Source organism: Panthera pardus, unplaced genomic scaffold (genome assembly GCF_024362965.1).
Source record: "Panthera pardus isolate Hobbes unplaced genomic scaffold, ASM2436296v1 HiC_scaffold_8, whole genome shotgun sequence".
Classification (NCBI taxonomy): Eukaryota; Metazoa; Chordata; class Mammalia; order Carnivora; family Felidae; genus Panthera; species Panthera pardus.
The window spans coordinates 152,929,421-152,949,346 of NW_026527013.1; the positions used below are offsets into that span (position 1 = coordinate 152,929,421).

Genomic DNA, 19,926 nt, shown 5'->3' on the forward strand with positions numbered 1-19,926 from the left:
ATATTATATATTATGTATTATATATTATATATAATACATATGTAACCTAAAAGATACATTTTCATTAACATATATTATATTATATATATTATAATATATATTATATATTATATAATATACATAATACATATGTAACCTAAAAGATACATTTTCATATACATATATTATATATTATATAATAATATAATATATATATAATACATATGTAACCTAAAAGATACATATTCATATATATTACATATATAATACACACATATGTAATACCATGGTCACACTTAAAATTCAACAGTAATTCAACAGTAATCAAATATCCCGTCAATATTCAAATGGCCCAGGTTGTCTGAGGTCTTTTTAGTAAGCGCCTCAGGTGATGCTTGTGCGTCATCAAATTAGAACTATTGCTTTTGAGAACACAGGGTGGAAAATCTAACTTTACCTTGGGAGGCAGCAGGGTGAATGCAGGCAGTTTGGGAAGATCAGCTGAGAAGGGGCAGCTTGAACCTGGGGGAGCGGAGGCCAGGGCCCCTGGGGGGAGCAGGTGGCCTGTAACGAGGCCTGTAGGAAAAGCAATGCTCGGGTTTCTTCAGACACAGAGGTTGGCCAGAGCCACCCACCCCAACATGGCAGAATCACTCGAGCCCAGCCTCACCTGGTCAGACTTCTCAAGGCTGAACTCAGGACCCACAAAGCAGAGCAGAAGGATTAGAACTGGCAACTGCAAAGAGAATGACCGACACTGATTCCGTCTCTCTTGCCAGATGAACTCGAGGCAAGAGGAGCCCCTGCCTCGACTGGTGCCTCCCTCCTCATGCCCCTTCCGCTGCCTACCTCCCATTCTGCTCTTCAGCCCAGGTGGGGTTTGCTGGGTCCCCCGGTCAGTGGGTGGTGCAGACGTCCTCAAATGTCCCAGTGCCCAGGAATCACTGAGGAAAAATATAAACGAAAAGCACACCTTGATGGTTAAGACCAGAGTTTACAACCAAACGACCCGAGCCACGATCCCAGCTCTGCCATTGACCCTGGGGAAGCTTATTTAACCCCAGGTTCCCAGTATCCTCATCTGCAAAGTATAACAGAATATTAATTATTTTGAATGGAGAAGGAGAGGAGGGAGAATGCATTTCAAGGTTTGCTTCTTTTTTTCCCTCCTAAAGCCCTAAGTGGAAAATGCAGAAGGACAACACACTCACAGGACACTGGCAGGACAATAAATTAATACAATCTGTCTGAAAGGCCATGTGTATATCCTTTGACCCAGCAACCCCACTCTAGGAAGTTCATCCTACGAAAAAATTTGGAAGTTGTATACGGAAATTTAACCACAATAATGTCTATTGCAGCATTATGTGTAATAGGTGTGTAACCATAAATGACCTGAATTCTTGCATCCATTCAATAAATCTTTATTAAGAGTCTACTATGTGGCTCCTTCTGTTCGGGGCTGGGTGGGGGGGCGGGGTGGGGGTAGGGCAGTGAGTAAGAGACAAGAGTGCTTGCCCTCACGAAGCTTCTTGTCCATGGGGCAAGAGACGAACAGTAAACGAGTAATAAGTTAGCCAGATATCACAGATTATAAAAAGTGCTATTATAGAAAGATAGGCTTTAGAGAAAGGAAGAGAGACTACTTTACATAAGCAGATAAGGCCATTTAGGCTGAGGCGTGGAAGATTTAAATGAGTCAGTCTTGCAAAAAAAAGTGGGGTTGGGGGGGTGGGAGTCGGGGGGGGGGGGCGGGCAGGAGGTATTCCAGGCAACAGAAACAGCCATTCAAGAGCAGGGAGGTGTAGGTAACTTCATCCCCACAGCTGAATGCTTCCTCTGCGCTGGGTATCGTTCCTGCACTTTAGAGTACCTCAAATTACATCACATGGGCCAATCTATTTAATCGTTTCAATAACCCTAGGAGGCGGACAGTATTCTTATTCTCAAATCACATATGAGGAAATAGAGGCGCAAAAAGGCCAAGAAAGTGGCCCAAGGTCACACAGTCACTCGGGACAGGTCATCTAACACCAGAGTCCCTGTTGACAACTACGCGTGATATTGTTTCATAGTCCAAGAAGGCGCAACACGTTCAAGAAACAGAAAGGAGGCCAATGTGGCTGGGGCATGAGAGGGGTGGGGAGAGGGAGTATAAAGCACATCAGAGTGGAAACAGGGAGCCACGGAAGTTCTGATGGGCCGATAGGAAATTTGGATTTTGTTCTTTCGCTTTTTTTAGGAACTTTTGATTTTATATATTTTGATTATGATTAGGAAATTTTGATTTTATATATTTTGATTATGATTTATATATATTTTATTTTTTACAATCATACCGGGAAGCCCTTGGAAATTGTGAAGCAGAGAAATGACATTACTTAACTGATTCACATTAAAAAAAAATTTTTTTTTAACATTTATTTCTTTTTGAGAGAGAGAGTGCGAGAGAGAGAGCGCACGTGCAAGTGCATGTGCGTGGGAGGGGCAGAGAGAGGGAGACAGAGGATCTGTATGCGAGCGTACAGCCCAATGTGGGCTCGAACTCATGAACCGTAAAATCGTGACCTCGGCCGAAATCAAGTCAGCCATTTAACCAACGGAGCTACCCAGCCGCCCCAACTGATTGACATTTTTGAAAAATTACTTTGATTCTGCTTCTGGAAAGATGGAGTGGAAATACTTTTTCTTCCCAATAACTAAAACTGAAAACCCGGAACATTATACGTACAAGAAATATTAGAAGACTCTGAAAGGTAGAGAGAAGACAGACCTTCTAGGAACCTCAGGGTGTGAGGAATGACAGAGGCAAGTTCTCTGGGGTTTCTTTTGCCTATTATGTTCTAGGCATGGTGCTGCAGAAGCCAGCAAGATAGGCAGATAGAAAAAAAATCCCCAATACAGCCTGCTCTCTCTAGCCAAGGCATCAGGAAAGAGGCAGCCTAGTAAGAAAGAAGACTTTCAGATAGTAATCACTCTAATCCAGCCAAACACCACAGAAAAAACTGTGATTCTATGCCCACCCATGTCAGCAAAGCCCAAGTGGGGAGAGCCCAGTCTTCTACCTTCCCCCACGTGCACCAAAGCGACACCCTCCAGTATTGTGTCAGAGAAGGCCAAGTGCGGAGTCTGAACTCCCAGACTCACCCTGTGGTAATAAGACACCCTTTGTTAACCTCACTGGGTGATGTCAGAGGAGATCTAATGGGAACTTTCCCGATTGCCATTGGCAATGAGGCCACCCCCTCATTGAGGCCATGTGGGGACCAGTAACCAGGCATTCCTCTCCTCCCAGCCAGGGTCTTATCAGCAGAGGTATAATGAATAGAAAAATAAAGTAGGAGAAACCACTCTAGTTAATTTCAAGACTTACCATACAGCTACACTAATCAAGATTGTGTTGCCAGGGGAAAGACAGACAAATAGGTGAATGCAAGAAAATAGAGAATCCAGAAATAGACCAACACAAGTCAGGCCAACTGATTTTTGACAAAAGTGGAAAGCATTTCAGTAGAGGAAAGATCACCTTCTCAGCAAATGGTGCTAGAGCAAATGGACATCCACAGGCCAAAAATGGAACGAAGACCTAACAACCTTCACGCCCTTGACAAAAATTAACCCAAAATGGATCAGGGATAAATTTCAAATGTAAAACTAGAAAATTTTGAGCAGAAACATAGTAGAGCATTTTCAGAACCGACGGTTTGGTGAAGAGTTCCTATAATAAGACACATAAATTGCTATCCACAAGAGAAGTAAAAAAAAATTAATTCAAAAATTTGCTGTGCAAAAGATTCTAGAAAAAAGGATAAAAAGACAAGCTCAAGACTGGAAGAAAATATACGCAAGTCACGTATCTGATAAAGGACTCATACCTAGAATTTATCAGGTTTTCAAACTTCAACAAAATATCAAACAATCCAATTGGAAAAATGGGCCAAAGCCATACGACATTTTACCTAAAAAGATGTACAGATGGCCACTAAGCACAGGAAGAGACGTTCAACATTATTAGCCATTAGGGAAATACAAATTAAAACCACCATGAAATATCAGTATATACCTATCAGAACAATGACAAATAATAAATAGTGACAATTCCAAACACTGGCAAAAATGTGGACAGACTGGATGTGTCATGTATTGCCAGTGGAAATGTAAAATGGTACACTCTGGAAAACTGTTTGGCAGTTTTTAAAAAAAATATTTGTTTTTAGTGTTTACTTATTTTTGTGACACTGAGACAGAGCATGAGATTGGGAGAGGCAGAGGGAGAGGGAGACAGAATCTGAAACAGGCTCCAGGCTCTGAGCTGCCAGCACAGAGCCTGACACGGGGCTCAAACCCACAAGGCACAAGATCATGACCTGAGCCAAAGTCAGATGCTTAACCGACTGAGCCACCCAGGAGCCCCTGTTTGGCAGCTTTTTAAAAAAAACTAAATATGCACTCTCCTTAGGACCCAGCAATCACACTCATGCTATTTATCCCAGAGAATGGAACTTATGTTCACCCCTAAAAAACCTATACATCAATCATAGCAGTTTCATTTGTAATAGCCCAGAACTGGAAACAACCAAAATATCCTGCTTATGGTATATTCATACCTGAGAATACCACTCATCACTAAAAGCAATAACTATTGATAAACACAACAACCTGGATAGATCTCAAGGTGATTAAGTGAAAAAAAAAAAAAAAAAAAAAACCAATCTGAAAAAGTCATGCACTATATGATTCCAGTTAGACACCATTCTCTAAATGTCAAAAATTATAGAGATGGAGAAGAAATTACTGGTTGTTAGGCATTAGGAATGGTCATGGTGGTGGTGTATGTGTGTGTCTATGAGGGAGCAACATGAGGAAAATCTTCATGGTGACAGAACAGTTCTAGAGCTTGACTATGGTGCTGGAGATGTGAATCTATACACGTGATAAAATGACACAGAACCATATACAAGCTTTCTATCATTGTCAATTTCCCCATGTAAATAACCAATGGGGAAAACTGCTTGAAGGGCACACAAGACCTCCCTGTACTATTTGCAACTTTCTGTAAAATCTGTAATTATTTCAAAATAAAAGGTTAAAAAAAAAAAGATTTCAGAAAGAGCAAAGAAGAATTGTGCTTAGCTGGCGTTATATAGTGGAGAGAGGACAGAGACAAATCTCTGGAGATGTGTGTTCTAAATCAAAGTAGCCCGGGGGGGTTGAGTGGCCCCAGGGAAGGCGGCTACCCGTCAGGAGACTCAGTTCCTTCACTGAGTCTGGACTGACTCAGTTCCTTCACTGGAAAAGGATCCTAAGCCAGATTGGTGGTTTTCAAACTGGTGCACAGAACCCTGGAGATTTTGCAGAACCCTCTTCAGGGGCCGCTTTGAGGAAGAAGTAAAAGATCAAGACGGTTAAGCGAACTCTGACACATCTCTGTGATAGAATATAGTGCAGCTATTAAAATAGCATGAAAAGCATTCTACAGACAAGGAAACAGGTTCTTGGAACGCTGTTGATAAAAAGTATTTTATGAAACAGTATCATTGAACTTTCTTCAACATGTATAATCAATACAGGAAAGATGTGGAAGCAACTATACTGAGATCATCATGGTGGATAGGATTTGGATTTAGATTTATGTGTTTTGTCCTTTTCTTTATTCCCTGATATTTCCATAATGAACACATAAAGCTCATATATTACAGGTCTTCAACTTTGGGGCCAGAAGGCTTTTGGATTTCAGAATGTCGTCTATTTTAGAAAGTTAAGCCAGGTATATACTATATGTTATATAACACCACATGGGCCCTGGGGGCAGCACGCTGTAATCAAAGCATGTTAATCCTTCTGTACTTAAATATATACATCCTCACTATGAAGAATCAATAAAAATTACACATGCCTCACGTTAAATCAGGTCAGACTGTGCTGCCACGTGCATAAAAACATCTTTGTTTTCAGAGCTTTATGGATTTCTGGAGAGCAGATCACAGATTATGGACCGTAAAGACAAAAACAGTACAAGAAACTGCTTTGAGGGGAAACTTTAAGCCCTCGGTGATGCAATGTTACAAAACAAAATGTCAACTTGAGCGGGCCTCATATTCACAGCTGTGTAAGTAATAAAATGGACCTGGACCTGGAGACTGATCAGACAAAAGAAGAGAGGGAAGGTAACAGTTACGAGAGTAAGGATAGAAATGGCACCGATTTCATTTCCATGGAGCATTACTGGTGCTCGCTGAGTGCCTCTCAGAGACCAGCACAACAGTAAGCATCTACAGATGCTCATGAAGCATGTCTTGATGCTTACTCATCCAGGGCTTATTTATGGGGCACCCCCAGTGCGTCAGGCCCTGTTTTAGGCTCTGCAGACACAGCAGGAAACACAACCAAGTCGCTGCTTTTTTTTTTTATTATTATTTTTTTAACGTTTATGTATTTCTGAGAGAGACAGAGACAGAATGCGAGTGGGTTGGGGCAAAGAGGGAGGCACAGAATCCGAAGCAGGCTCCAGGCTCCTAGCTGTCAGCACAGAGCCCAAAACGGGGCTCGAACCCACGAGCTGTGAGATCATGAGGTGAGCTGAATTCAGACACTCAACTGACTGAGCCACCCAAGCGCCCCAAAGTCATGGCTTTTATGGAGCTTACGTTTTAGTGGAGATGGGAGAGACCAAAAAGAAACAAGTATTCAATTCAAAAGATAATGTCAAACGCCAATAAACTGAGAAGAGCAGTGTGAGCATATTATTTGGAGATTTAAAAAAAAAATTTTTTAATGTTTATATTATTTTTGAGATACAGAGAGACAGAGCATGAGCAGGGGAGGTGCAGAGAGAGAGGGTGACACAGAATCCAAAGCAGGCTCCAGGCTCTGAGCTGTCAGCACAGAACCTGATGTGGGGCTCGAACCCTCGAACCCATGAACCGTGAGATCATGACCTGAGCTGAAGGCGGTCGCTCAACCGACTGAGCCACCCAGGCGCCCCTGGAGATTTTGAAAGTAACCACAAAAGGACAAAATTAGTCAAGAGTAAGAACAAGGCTGCAGATGGAATGGAGAGGGAGGAGATTTGAGCACTGCTCTTTCAAACCCTTTGTACGACTTGATTTTTACAGTTTGTATCCATCAGCTAATTTGAAGAAAATCAAACATTTAATTAAAACGACAATAAAATAAAATAATCTCAAAAATATTGACTGAGCAACTATGAAGTGCCAGGCAAGGTACTAGGCACTTAAGGCACGAATTGGGCAAAACAGTGCCTGTTGTGGTAAACTCTAGCAGGGCAGGCAAAAGTAATAATCCCAATATCAATGGCAAACAGATGATGCCCACTACGGGCAAATTTAAGACAAAACCCTAAGAAATAGGTATTATTAAAACCCTCGTTGTTATTGTTTGTCTGGTTTGCAGATTAGCAATCCGAGATGGGTAACACATTCAAGGTTGCTCACTAGCAAGTGGTAGAGAGGGGACTTGAATCCAGGTAGTGTGGCCCCAGAGCTGAGACAGTCTAGTCTCAGTAATCAAATTATTAAACAACCACGGGGACAAATGTGTCAGAACTAAGATGGGTACACTGAAGGAGAGAACACAGCTCTCTAAGTCGTGTAACCTGACTCCTTCTTGGGGAAAGAAGGCAGTATACACAGGGCAGAGAGAATGAGGGGGTGGGGAGAAAGCGGGCAGGATGAGGACATGATCTGCAGGCTGTATTAAGGACTGTGCCTTTATCACAAGAGCATCTGGGGCCCTTGACGGCTCTGAAGCAGGTAGGGTAGGGGTAAATGGCACAACTTGGAAAACATATTTATTTTTTTTAATGTTATTTATCTTGAGAGAGCGAAGAAGGGGCAGAGGGAGAGAGAGAATCCCAAGCAGACTCTGAGCTGCCTGCAGAGCCTGACAAGGGGCTCGAACCCACAATCCAGGAGATCACGACCCGAGCTGAAAACAAGAGTCTGATGCTTAACTGACTGAGCCACCCAGGCGCCCCAGAAAACACGTTACTAACTGCAGAGTGGACGCAAGGAGAGGCAATCCCCGCAGCAGACAGAGCAGTTCTGAGACCAGCACTGCGGCCCAGGCAAAAGACGAAATATCGTTTCATCGTTAATACCCCGTGTGACAAAACGGAAAGCACACATAAAGCCCGTTTGTGGCATAACGAAGTAAGAAGAGTGATGGTTTGATTTGCCAGCTGAATTAGCTATTTTGACAGAACACCATTCTTACTTGAAAAGAACAGCTGACACACTGTGGTTATTCAGACATAGGCATTTGGCAGGCATTTTCTCAGAAATGATCCAAATGATTCTGTCACTTCAAAGGAAAACAACTGACATTGTTTGTTGCCAGTGATGAAATTCTAACTCTCAAATAACAATTAACATTTTGGAAAACTTTTATGCGCCCACATGAACGTGACAGCTTCTCAATGCTAACAACTTTTCTGATGAGGATATTTCTGTGGGGATATTTATAAATGTGAGTTTTAAAAGTTATTGTATAATGAAATGGGACAGCATTTGGGAGATCTGCAAAACTCAATGAACCATTATTTCCCAAATGCCCAATGCATGATGTTATAAAGTCATGCTTGGGCAAATGATCCATTGAAAAGTACATGCGTAACCAAGGGATTTTAATGAAAAGGTCATTGATTTGGTTTCAGAGTCCACACTGCAACTAAGCTTTTAAAAAGTACTACTTGTTGGGGCACGTGGGTGGCTCAGTCAGTTAAGCGTCTGACTTCTGCTCAGGTCATGATCTCATAGTTCCTGGGTTCCAGACCTGCGTGGGGCTCTGTGCTGACAGCTCAGAGCCTGGAGCCTGCTTCGGATTCTGTGTCTCCCTCTCTCGCTCTCTACCTTTCCCTTGCTCACACTCTGTCTCTCTCTCTCTCAAAAATAAATAAACATTAACAAAAATTTTTTAAAAGGCCTATAGTATCGAAGAAAAATGTCCACAACTACTGAAAAGTCTAGTAAAACATTTTTCCTGGGATGAATCACTAAATTCTACTCTAGAATTAGTAGTGAATTCTACTACTGTAGTAGTGTTAGTTATTACACTATATGGTAACTAACTTGAATTTAAATAAAATTAAAAAAAATTTTTTTTCCCTTTCTAAAAACTACTTAGTTACGTGAGACCAGATTTTCATCGTATATTTCAAAAAAAAAAAAATAACATAGAGCAATGAGCTGAATGTAAAAATAGATATGCAAAAGACACCCAGCTGTCTTCTATTGGTCACACATTAAAGAGATTTGCAAAAGAAAGCAATCAGTGCTACTCTTCACGAAACTGTTTTGGAAAATACAGTACTTTCATAAAACGAGGTGTTTATACTAACATAATAAACAGGTTCATATGAATTTAAATGAGTTCACACACAAGCATTTTTAAATTTCTCAGTTTTAATGCCTAGTGTGGGAAATATTAGTAGATAGGATCCACATAAGCCAAAGCTCTTTGGGGTTCTCAATAATGTTTAAGAGTGAAGAGGCTTCTAGACCAACACATTGGTCCGCCACTGGCCTGGGGTTTATCAGCTCACTAGAACTGCCTCGACAGGGGACACCACAAACTGGGTAGCGTAAACAACAGAACTCATCGTCTAGGAGTCCTGGAGGTGGATGTCGAAGATCAAGGTGATAGGGGTGGGGCGTTATGATTCCTTCTGAGACTATGGGGAAGAATCTGTTCTATGCCTCTGATCTGGCTGCTGGTGATTCACTGACCATCTCTGGGGTTCCTTAGCTACAGAAGCCTCTGGGATCTGACTTCATCTTCACATGTGTGTGTGTGTCTGTTTCCAAATCTCCCCTTTTAATACGGACATGTTGGTTGGGGGCGGGGGCCCACACTACTCCAGTAAGAGTATGACTTCATCTTAACTAATTACCTCTACAAAGACCCTATTTCCAAATAAGGTCACATTCTGAAGTGCGGGGTTAGGACTTCAACATATGAATGGGGGGGGCAGGTGGAGGACACAATTCGGTCTGTGACAAGGGGGAAGCAATGAAATCAGGCCTGAGTGTGGGAGACCTGAAAGGTTCCAAGGCAGGACAGAGGAGACGGACCAGGAACGGAGATCGAGGAGAACAGTCCGAAGAAAGAGAATTCGAGAGAAGTGTCTCAAGAATCGTGGAGGGCTCACACAACAGGAGAGCTGAGAAGCATCTGGAGGTGCCTGGTGACACTGATGGACCTCCTTTAGGGGCATGAAGGAGGCAGAATTCAGAGACTGGGGAACTGGGAAGTCACTGGCCGGTGAAGAAAGACAATACAGACAACTCTTCCAAAATACCAGGCTGTGAAAAGGAAGGAGGGAGCAGGGAAGGAACTGAGGAGAAAATTAGCCTCGTGGGAAGATTTCCTCTATTTTTTTCAAGGAAGACACAGTTAATAATCCAAGACAATTCTGTGAGCTCTAGGGGCCCAGCACGTGTAGAAACTGGCAACTTCTACTTTTCCTTATCTTTTAGGTGCTTGTGGCACAATCACCTTGAATCCCATAAAGGTATCTTTTACATCTCTCTGCAAGTGTCCCGACTGAGCTCGGTATCTTACACGCAGGATTTCATAGCATCGCTGACTCATGCAAGGTCGGAACGATTCAAGTGCGAGCACCCACAGTCCAGGTGGTCTAGGACCAAAGTAAACTTCCCAGATTCTCTCCTGTGATCTCAACAGTGGAGGAAGGAGAGAAAAGGGGAGAGGAGAGCCCTTCACAGTGATGAGCCTCAAGAGGGTTTCCGGTGACGGGCAGAAAAGAGCCAAAGACTGAGTCCTGACCACTCACTGGCCTGAAAGCATCCTTCCTCATTTATTCATTTAAAGATTTTATTTTCTTTTTAAGTTTATTTATTTACTTTGAGAGAGAGGGCCAGCAGGGGAGGCACGGAGAGAGAGGGAGAGAGAGAATCCCAAGCAGCCTCCGCACTCCAAGTGCAGATCCCCACACGGGGCTGAAACTCACGAACCGTGAGATCATGACTTCAGCCCTGATCAAGAATAGGATACTTAACCAACTGAGGAACCCAGGCACCTCTCAACCCAATGCTTTAAAGGAAAATGACACTTACAGTTGGCACGAGGTCTTGAGGGAAACAACCCCCTTAGAACAGAATCAGTCCCCTAAGGCCACTTGTAAGAGTACTGTTTTGGACATTTAGTGGTTTCGTACCACTACTCCTGTTCTTTAGACAAGTCTGGGGCACAATGCCAGTTTGGGCCACTTTACACTTGTCTGGGCAGGTCTCAGGCGAGGCACTTTTGTGCCCGAGGACATTCTATAAGGTGGCTCTTGACCAGCTAAAGAGGCGAGCACTCCCTGTACATCTCTTCAAAGTGGACATTCCTTTAAACAAAGGGCCCCCTTTGTCCCTGTATCCCTCTACCGGGGATTAGGAAGATACTGTGCACGACCACATGTTCAGCGGTACAGGATCAACTTTCAGGAGATCATTATAATTTAAAAAATGAAAAGGGGTAAGTGGAGAGCAAGCTAAAATGCTTGCAAGGAATTTAATCCAAAAATAAAATTGTAGCTGCAGAAGTAACAACCTGATTCTCCACAGCGTCTGATTTTTCTGAACTGAATTCCAGCCAGATGACCTTCCTTCACATAATTGATTTTAACATCCACTTACCTAGCAGTTCCCACCACTGGCCAGGCACTGACCCCACCACCCACAAACCTTCACAATATGCGTTAATGGAGACAAAGTACTAGAGACAGAGAATGGCTTGAGGTTGCTAAAAAGAGAGGGAATGACATTCAACTCACACACACACACACACACACACACACACACACACACACACAAATGCAATTTGTTGACAGTAATGTCCAAGATTCACGTCATCAGCACACTGAAGTCAGTGTTCTCTGTGCTGAAACCAGAATCATCTCCTGCCGCGTACATTCCCTTTCCCTCCTGGCCGTGGACTCCCTCCAGTGAGTGTCAGAGGGAACAATGGCGCACATCCAACATCAGGTGGGTCCTCACGGATGGTCTACACCTTTCTGTCCCCCAGATCATGCCCTAAAAAAGAAAGAGCCCTCCAACGTCTCTCACTGACTGGCACACTCTCTTCTCCCCTCCATCTCATCTCACCTCCTTCCCCTCAGCACAAGGCTGAGTCTCATTCCTTAGGAGAAGACCCTCCATCATGGAACTCTCCCGCGTCCTTTTTGACTGACTGGAAGTGAGATATAAGAAAATAAAATTTCATTATGAAGAGAAGAGAACGCCTCAACGTTTGTCATGGATGCGTTTTACCCATCAGATCTCCAAATTTGTCACTCGGGAGCCTCCCCAGTTATTTTTCTGTAATAATACTTTCCCCCAAATCCACTGGTGAGGCTCTTTTCAGCACAATTCCCACCTCTAGTTTCTTCTCCATTTAATATACTGTGTTGAGCAGAGTCACAGAATTGTACCCCTGGAGGAAAACTTTGAGATCCTCTAGTCCAATCCCCTTGCTTTAGGGTTGAGTAAACGACCCCAGGGGGTGAAGGGATGTGCCTAAGTCCTGCAGCAAATTAGTGGCAGAGCCTGACGCAGAATATGTGCTCCTGATTCTCATGGTCTGTTCACAGCTTTCCTGTTTGTTTCTCAAAGGACATAACATCCCTTTGTATCAGGTACTATATGTAGCAGAACCAGTTTATCCCCTCTGGAGAGTCCTGGGGACCCCAGACAAAGATTTTCTCACAGAGAATTGAAGGCAACATTTCCCTGGATTTTTCCCCAAGTGACTCCCTCCCAGAGAACCCCCACCACATCTCTTGGGAAGCATCATCACCAAGGTTACATGACTTCCCCCAAGGTCACACAGAGGGTGACAACGTGAAAAGGGAACCCAGGACTCCTGACTCAGGGCTGGTTGTCCAAGCCACAGGCAGCCTGGACAAGAGAGAGATGGTGAAGGAAGGTTACAGAAGAGACCAGAAGACACGGCCGGAGAGAAGAAGCTGGATACCGGGAAGGAAGGCCAACAATCTCTGACTCGGCTCTCTGGTCCTTTTTACTTTTCACATGGACAAACTGGAAAAGAAAAACTGGCTGAGTGTTTACTACAAACGTGTAGTTTATTTCCCCAAAACCTTAGCTTAAAATTACTCTTTGAGAACACACATCTCTGTTTATTAAACACAAAATGAATCTGACCACACGCAGTGTTGTGCCAACAGAAATATTTTGTACAAATGGTAAGGCTGGGAATGAAGGAGCCAGAAATAGCCACTCATAGGGCTGCAGAGCTGAACAGGACCTGCCCTCCTACTGTTCATTAACTTCACCTTAAAATGCCCTTACCTGTTTGATGCTAGTTACTCACTAACTTTTCTAACAGGTAGAGCTATCCCACAGTGGAACTGGCTGCCTTAACAATTGGTAAGAAGCCTGCTACTTAGTCAAGTCACAACCTTGAGAGCCAGGAGAAGTCAAATGCAGCCATACCAAACTCTCTAACTTCTCCTTTCATTGCAGGAGAGGATCCTTACTAGGTTAAGGATTGGGCCAGACGGCTTCTAGATCCCTTTCCAACATTGAGAGTCTATGGGGTTTTTTTTTAATTTTTTTTTTAATGTTTACTTATTTTTGACAGAGAGAGAGACAGAGCATGAGCAAGGGAGGGGCAGAGAGAAAGAGGGGGACACAGAATCCAAAGCAGACTCCAGGCTCTGAGCTGTCAGCACAGAGCCCGATATGGGGCTCAAACTCACAGACTGAGATCATGACCTGAGCTGAAGTCGGACACTTAATGGACTGAGCCACCCAGGTGCCCCAATACAACTTGAAATTTGATTAAGATTTTTCTTTAATGCAACCAAGGATTTCCTGACATTGAAAATTTTCCCACACAACCAGATAGGTACTGTTAAATGTAGTCTATCTGCTCTGTTGTGACTGTATTGCTTTCCTGTGAAATATCCTTTTTTAAAATATATTAATTTGAGGGGCACCTGACTGGCTCGGTCGGTAGAGCACGCAACTCTCGATCTTAAGGTTGTGAGTTCAAGCCCCCACATAGGTGGTAGAGATTACTTAAAAATAAAATCTTTAAAATAAATGAATAATTAAATAAAATGCATTAATTTGATTTTATTGCCTGATTATAAGAGTAATATGTGTTCACTGCAGAAAATTTGAAAGACCCATAAAAGTGTAAAGAAGAAAATAAAAATTATCTCAAAGTGTTAATTCTAGATATGGCTACTGCTGACATCTTGATAGGATGCTTCCCAAGCTTTTTCTTTGCCTATGCATGTGTAATAAATAGCTGGAATCCCACTGAATATATAGTTTCACATCCTGCTCTTTCTTTGTATTATATAGCAAGTGTTTTTCCAAATCATTAAATATCAAAGGAAAAAATATATCATTCTAAAACATCATTTTAGAAGCTATCTTTGGGCACCTGGGTGGCTCAGTCGGTCAAGCATCTGACTTTGGCTCAGGTCATGATCTCATGGTTCATGGGTTCAAGCTCTGCATCAGGCTCTGGGCTGACAGCTCAGAGCCTGGAGCCTGCTTCAGATCCTGTGTCTCCCTCTCTCTCTTCCCCTCACTTGCTCACACTCTGCCTCTCAAAAGTAAATAAATGTTAAAAAAAATTTTTTTAACAGATAGAAGCTATCTTTTATTCCGCTATAAGGTGCTTCTAGGCTTACATTTTCACAAATATTATAATGTTGAGGTAGAGAATCTTGGATATACATTTTTATGCTCATCTCTATTTCCCTGGGGAAAAAAAATTTCCAATGAGCCTCACATAGAAAGAAAGGTGACTAAAATAAATTAACCCTTACAAAGTCTACAACTTAGCTACAAATAGCCCAATATCGGAGACTAGACATATGGTAACACAATGTTGTTGGCCCCAAGTACCTGACTGAGGCAACCCAACCAAAACAAAAAACAAAAAAACAACAAACAACAACAACAAACAAAAAACCCCATGACTCATCCTACTTATTTTTACAATATGTGTAATTGCAATTGTGCACACAATAAAAATAACCAGGTACATAAGGAAACACAGCAACATGGATGAAAACCAGCAGAAATAATAGACAAAAGAAACAGATCAGTGGGGGTGAACAAATATTAAAGTTATAAAACAGATTTTTAAAAATTATGGTCACTCTGTTCACAAACATGAAAAATGAGACTGTATAACAAAAAGTTATTTCATAGCGGACAAAATGGAAATTCTAAAACTAAAATAACTGAAATTAAGAACCCAATGGGAAGGGGCACCTGGGTGGCTCAGTCGGTTAAGCCTCCGACTTCGGCTCGGGTCACGATCTCGCGGTCCGTGGGTTCGAGCCCCGCGTCGGGCTCTGGGCTGATGGCTCAGAGCCTGGAGCCTGCTTCTGATTCTGTGTCTCCCTCTCTCTCTGCCCCTCCCCCGTTCATGCTCTGTCTCTCTCTGTCCCAAAAATAAATAAAACGTTAAAAAAAAGAACCCAATGGGTAGTTATAAAAATAAATTAGACACAGATGATAAGAGTTCTAATAAAAGATAGGTGGCTCAGTTGGTTGAGCATCCAACCAGGTCACAATCTCACAGTTCATGGGTTCGAGCCCCACGTTGGGCTCTGTGCTGACAGCTCAGAGCCTGGAGCCTGCTTCGGATTCTGTGTCTCCCTCTCTCTCTGCCCCTCCCTGCTCCCACTCTGTCTCTGTCAAACATGAATACGTTAAAAATTTTAAAAAATATATAGGGCTGAAGAAAATATTCAGAATAAAGCCCATGAAAACAAAAGGATAGAGAATAAAGGAAATAGTAAGAGAATTAGAGTCTGCAGTGGAGAGAAAAGAATGGGACGGTAGTATTTGATGGCCGACGTCTCAGCACTGATGAAAGACCTCAAACTCCATATTCACTTGTCTACAAACGTCAAGCCAGACAATTAAAAAGAAATCCATACTTGAACACACTGTAATAAAATTTCTGAAAACCAAAGACAACACAAGAATTTTACAAACAACCAAAGATAAAAGAGACAAATTACTTATAAGGGAGGGCAGTTAGATGGACAGTTCTCAACATAAACAGTGGGAGTCAAAAGAAATAGAATCATATTTTTAAAGCACTGAAAGAAAATATCTGTCAACCTAGAATTCTACATTCAGTGAAAATAACTTTCAAGAATAGAGGAAGATGAGAACATATCGTGACGAACAAAAACTGACAGCATTAGTCACTCCACTGCGGGAATACTTAAGAAGCATCATAAATGGAAGACCAGACATGCAGAAATGAATCAAGGAACAATAAATTGGTAAATATGTGGATAAATTTAAGTAAACATTCACTGAATAAAAAAGTAATAATGAGGGGCGCCTGGGTGGCTCAGGGGTTAAGCTTCAGCTTAGGTCATGATCTCACAGTTTGTGAGTTCGGGCCCCACGTCAGGCTCTGTGCTGATGGCTCAGAGGCTAGAGTCTCCTTCGGATTCTGTGTCTCCTTCTCTCCCTGTCTCTCCCCAACTTGTGCTCTGTCTCTGTCTCTCAAAAATAAATAAATGTAGGGGCGCCTGGGTGGCGCAGTCGGTTAAGCGTCCGACTTCAGCCAGGTCACGATCTCGCGGTCCGTGAGTTCGAGCCCCGCGTCAGGCTCTGGGCTGATGGCTCGGAGCCTGGAGCCTGTTTCCGATTCTGTGTCTCCCTCTCTCTCTGCCCCTCCCCCGTTCATGCTCTGTCTCTCTCTGTCCCAAAAATAAATAAAAAATGTTGGAAAAAAAAAAAAATTAAAAATTAAAAATAAATAAATGTAAAAAAAAAAAAAGTAATAATGAGTTACCAAGTTAAAAAGATATGTATATAGTTAAAATACATGACTGTAATGATAGAACAATCAGGAATGGACAGGTAGAATTAAAGTTCCAAGCTCTTCCCATTATTTGGGAAGATGGTAAAAGTATCAATTAATATTAGACTTTGATAAAGACAAGAATACATGTAGTAATCTCTAAAAAAAGGGAATAAAAGACTCAACCCAAAAGTGGTGAGCAAAAAGAGAAAAGAGATATAAAACAGATGGGAAAACCAAAGAGCACTTGTAAGACAGAACTTCAAATCTAAACTGATCACTAAACACATGCCAAGGTAAACAGATTAAGCGGCCAAATTAAAGACGAAGATTGTAAGACTGGGTTGTTTGTTTTTTTTTTTAAGTCCTACACTGTGTTTTTATAAGGTATACTTCTAAGACATAATAAGAATTTAGAAAAACTCAAAGACATGATGGGAAAAGATTCAGCATGCAAAACTAAGCAAAAGAAAAGTGGTATACTAACATCAGACAAAGTAAACTTGATGGCATAAAGTATTACTAGGGATAGAGAGGGGTATTTCAAAATGACTTTTTAAGGAAGGTTCAGTTCACTGGGGTGTCAATTCTATATTTGCATGAGGCCTAATTACAGCCTCCAATATTTAGTACGAAAACAGACAAAACTACAAAGCAAAGAGAGAAACCCACAATCATCTGTCTCAGTACTCAACTGAATAAGCAGACCAGACTTTTAAAAACAGGAAAAATACAGGAGATGTTAACCACACAATTAGCACTCCTGATGTGATGGACTTACACGGAACACCGAACCCCACAACTACATGACACATTCTTTTCAATCACTGCCAAATATTTACCCAAAAAATGGCCATACGATGGTTGTTAATGAATAGCAAAACATAGAAATCATCAAAGTATGTTCACAGATTGCAGGGCAATCCAAGAAAATGGGGGCAGGGAGGGGATGAGATCCAGGACCCACATGGAAGATGGCTTTAGCCAAGAGGAAATCCCATCCTTCTGTTAACCCCACTTCTGTCAGGTACAAACAGAAGCATTAATGCAGATGAATGAATTATCCTGGGAACTGTTCAGAAATGGTTCCAAATGGAGGGCTCTAGACCTTGTTCACCTTGTTACTTTGATCAACTCTATGGCATGATCTCCAGATTGGACTTCATTTTTCTTAAAAGTGTACTCCAAATCTCTCCAAATTATAGAGCCATAACGGAACAGCAGTGAGTGTGGTTAACTAGATCCTGCTCAGGTGAAACTACATGTTTCAGTCCTGTGAGCAGCTGGAGATTGGCAATTATTTTGTGAAAACACATTTGGACAAAGCCCTCTGCAGGAAGAGCTATGGACCTATCTCTGGTCACAAGTTAGAATATAGCAGGCATAGTTGTATTTGGGGCCAAGATTCTCTTTAGGACAGGTTAATTGGAAATGAAAGCCCCAAGTTCATTTAAAATTTTTTAACGTTTATTTATTTTTGAGAGAGAGAGAGAGAGAGAGAGAGAGAGAGACAGTGTGCGAGCAGGGGAGGGACAGAGAGAGAGGGAGACACAGAATCTCAAGCAGGCTCCAAGCTGTCAGCACAGAGCCCGACTAGGGGCTTGAACCCACAAACCGTGAGATCATGATCTGAGCCAAAGTCGGACGCCCAACACCCAACCAACTGAGCCACCCAGGCTCAGTTCAAAGCCCCAAATTCAAAGACAGTAGTCTCTTCCCAGAGATGGAAGGGATGGGAAAGGGGCCTATCAGAATCACAAGGGAAGCTTCCTTAACATAAAATATCCTACCCATAGGAGGCCATTCCAGCCCACAGAATGCTGGGTTTCAGTCTTTTGGCACAGGGAACACTGTGCCCCCTTCTTCTCTTTTTTTACATGCAATGTTATCAGGGAAAGCAGATAAAATCGGAGGCACTGAGGGCCATGGAATCCCCACCCCTCTGGCCAATTCCATCCCAATCACCACCATGGAGCCTGGCCACAAATATTTTAGCCTGGACTTTTTTAAAAGTATGTGTAACCAAACACCTATCTTAACTATTAAAAAAAAAAAAAAAATCTTGAGGAAGTTCCTGCAGAACGTCTAGCTTTAAGCAATCAACTTCCCCATACGCTCTCCAAAGCAAACCTGATATAAAATGTATGGGAGAAGTTGCTAGGTGAGGCAACTGCATGGAGTTATTACAGACCTGTTCTTTTTTTAAAAACAAAAACAAAAAAAAAAAAACCAGCTAATAGTGGTGACATTTCTGAAAATAGTTGCTATGCAGCCCTTCCTTTGGGAATTAATGAGTTAGCAGACACCAGTCAAGCCCTTCCTATTTTAGGATAATAAAATCCTTTCATCTGCTAAGAGAATGTTTCTCTTTGAATTGACTCGAAACATCTAAAACAGTCCCCAGTCAAACAACAGTGGGTTAAAAAGGAGAGAGGGGACAGATTACTGTTCTTGCCCTCTCCATCTACTAGATCCAGAATTATTTTCATTGGCACAATTTGATACGATGCTGTCAGCTTAGATCAGGGGTGTCACTCAAACCACTGTCACTACCACCCTAGGCCGGGCTTTCCATGTCCCAGGCTGTCATCATTTTGGAGGGACACGCCCCGCTCACATCAAACATATGAACATGCACCCAACCTCCTACACTCAATTGTTTCTGTTTCCATATTTAAATTTTTTTTTTTTCAACGTTTATTTATTTTTGGGACAGAGAGAGACAGAGCATGAACGGGGGAGGGACAGAGAGAGAGGGAGACACACAGAATCGGAAACAGGCTCCAGGCTCCGAGCCATCAGCCCAGAGCCTGACGCGGGGCTCGAACTCACGGACCGTGAGATCGTGACCTGGCTGAAGTCGGACGCTTAACCGACTGCGCCACCCAGGCGCCCCTGTTTCCATATTTAAAACGAATTATATAAAATTTGCTTTTGAGAAAAAAATCTTTTCTTCTCGAATGCACAGGCTGCTGTTGTTGTTGTTCATATTTCAGCTGAGAACCTCTTTTCGTGAAGGTCTCCAACATTTTTGAGATCCTTGAAAATCTCGTTGACCCCACACATTGCTGTCATCTCTAGGGCCCACTGGATAAATCAGCCCTCGTC

At 42.4% G+C, this 19,926-nt stretch overlaps 1 protein-coding gene across 3 annotated transcripts in view; it reads right to left on the reverse strand.

Annotated features, from left to right (window-relative positions):
• The window catches only part of ATP6V0A4 (ATPase H+ transporting V0 subunit a4), a 95,420-nt gene that overhangs the window by 72,335 nt on the left and 3,159 nt on the right, over positions 1-19,926 (reverse strand). For 2 of the 3 annotated variants that reach the window (XM_019452891.2, XM_019452893.2), the window contains exons 2-3: positions 829-923; positions 650-715 (exon numbers count right to left, since the gene is read on the reverse strand). The gene's annotated coding sequence lies outside the window, so the exon portion shown is untranslated. Of the gene's footprint in view, positions 1-436; positions 556-649; positions 716-828; positions 924-19,926 lie in introns of all 3 variants that reach the window. The other variant, XM_019452892.2, reaches the window with a different exon arrangement.